This window comes from Oxyura jamaicensis, chromosome 4 (genome assembly GCF_011077185.1).
Source record: "Oxyura jamaicensis isolate SHBP4307 breed ruddy duck chromosome 4, BPBGC_Ojam_1.0, whole genome shotgun sequence".
Taxonomy (NCBI): Eukaryota; Metazoa; Chordata; class Aves; order Anseriformes; family Anatidae; genus Oxyura; species Oxyura jamaicensis.
Window position 1 is genome coordinate 2,061,603 of NC_048896.1, and position 2,211 is coordinate 2,063,813.

The following is a 2,211-nucleotide window of genomic DNA, read 5'->3' on the forward strand; positions in this document are numbered from 1 at the left end:
CCTCTCCTAACTATTAAATAGAGAGGGGACTCCCAGCCCCTCTGCTGTCAGGAAAGGCGCAGTCCCTTTTGCAAGAGGTGAACTGCAAGGACAGCACCTGAGGATGAGACGCTCCATGTCTGTGTAATTTTGTCTGAAACTCCAGGTAAGTGTTCAAGCCTCTGAGTTCTTGTCCTTAGCTGAACCCCAAGGGCTCAGTTCCAGCACTGCAAGCGTTGGCATTTTTCTTTCTCTTCCCTTTCCTCTGCATTGAAGAATTCAAGAGCATCTAATTGGAACAAGTGGCCAAAGAGACTCTTTCTGAATTAAAAATAAAAGAAGTTATAGGAACTCGTGTACTTTCCTCCTTGATATTCTTGGACTTTGGGAGCCAATCTGTGTGCAGAAATACTCCATTAGGAGATCGCTGCCCGGTACGCTGCAGCTTTCATTTTAAATTAAAGACACAAAATTGTGTGTGTTTGCTTCACAAAGACGTGAGGGCCTCAATTATCATTTGAACAAGCTCTTTTACAATGTCCTGGCATAAGCTGATGCACTTCAGTTTTACGTGAAGGCCACTCCTCACTGCCCAGCACTGTGAAAATCAGACCTTTTAGCCTTATACCTATTTTGTGCATGCAGGTGCATTTGTGTGCATATTTACTGATTTTAGTATAATTCCATTGACAACTTCAACTGTAGATTTGGTTTGGTTTTTAGTTCAATCCACATTTGCATAGGGGTCATACATACGCTTTGGTTAGAAAACTGTCCGTCCTTCAGTATGCTGCAAATACAAAATGTACCACATTTCTATCTCAATTAAATACCTTGTCTTCACCATCTTTGTCTTGTACAGCATCCATCGAACTTCCAGGCACTGGTTACTTAAATAATGATCTCTCTTCATTTGAGCTTCCCATCATATAAAACGAGTTCACTGCAACACTGTTATGGGTTTCCAAGGCTCTTATCCAATGGTAGCTGCTTTGGCAGGCGTGGATTTCTTTGTAGTACTGTAGTAGGCAACAGAAAAGGTTGGAAAAAGAGGAAATCTTCCAGAAAATGGGGTCTTTGCAGCACTGAAATTCTCTGATATGGAGAAACAAACAAACAAAAAACCCACAACACAACATTTTGTTTTCATCACTTTGCTTCCCCCAAAGATGTGAATATCTTGTCTCATTCAGGTGAACCAACGATGCCTGTTTCTGCTGACGTATTGGCCAAACACTTCCCTGGCAGCTGAAGCATGCTGCACCCATGGGGGGGGGCTGAGGACCAGCCGTCTCCACAGCACCCTGGCCAGATGTTCTCTGGTCCTCAAACCTTTTCAGCTCCTGAGCTCTGAGGCTGGGGATGGACAGGACCTGCCATGGTCCTGTCTCCAGCCAGCCCTGCGTGCCTTCACACGTGCACTGGCCTGATCCTGCGCAGATCCCAGCCCTGTAATCCCTTTCAACCCTGCTTTGTGGTGCTGGGACCGTAAATACCTCTGTGCTGTATTAACAATTTGCTTGATCTGCAGAGAAGACAATATTCTGTGCAGTACATACTTTCCCAATGAGTCACTATGCCCCACGTTTAACCTCCTAGATGCTATGATATTTTTTTTTTAAGTTTCTTTACAAAGTATAATAGCACAGCTAAAGCTTTCTTGAAGCTTTTGCAGCTGCTTAGTGGGCAAGCCCTCTGACCAGTATGTATTTCAGCCTTGAATACGTTTCATAATCTGTGCCAGTATCCAGTGTTGGTGGTCTTAAAATTCTACAAATGAGTGGAAAACTGTTAAATGCTCAGGCTTCGGAGCGTGCCTAATTAATTCTTTGCAGGGTTTTATTCCTTTAAAAAGTGTTTAAAACACAGATTCGCTGTATCATTGAATATTGCATGCTTCCGTGGAAATAAATTGCATCAGTTTGATTCCTTTAGTGGTGCAGAGAGTTACGGCTCTGTGCTTACTTTGGAAGTTTGCAGGAGCCTTTTGAAAGTTAAGGTTAAAACAGACAAAAGTTGCTGAAGATGCAGAGTAGCTCAATGGCAAAGTGTGAGCCCAAACTGGCCTCAGGAAGGTCTGGGCACAGAGATTAAGGAGCCACATCCAGAAATCAGGCTGTAGATTTGCTTTGCACTCACAACTCCAGAAGGAATTTTTGCTCAATACGTGGGCTCTTTTTTATATTTTTCTTTTCTTTTCTTTTCTTTTCTTTTCTTTTCTTTTCTTTTCTT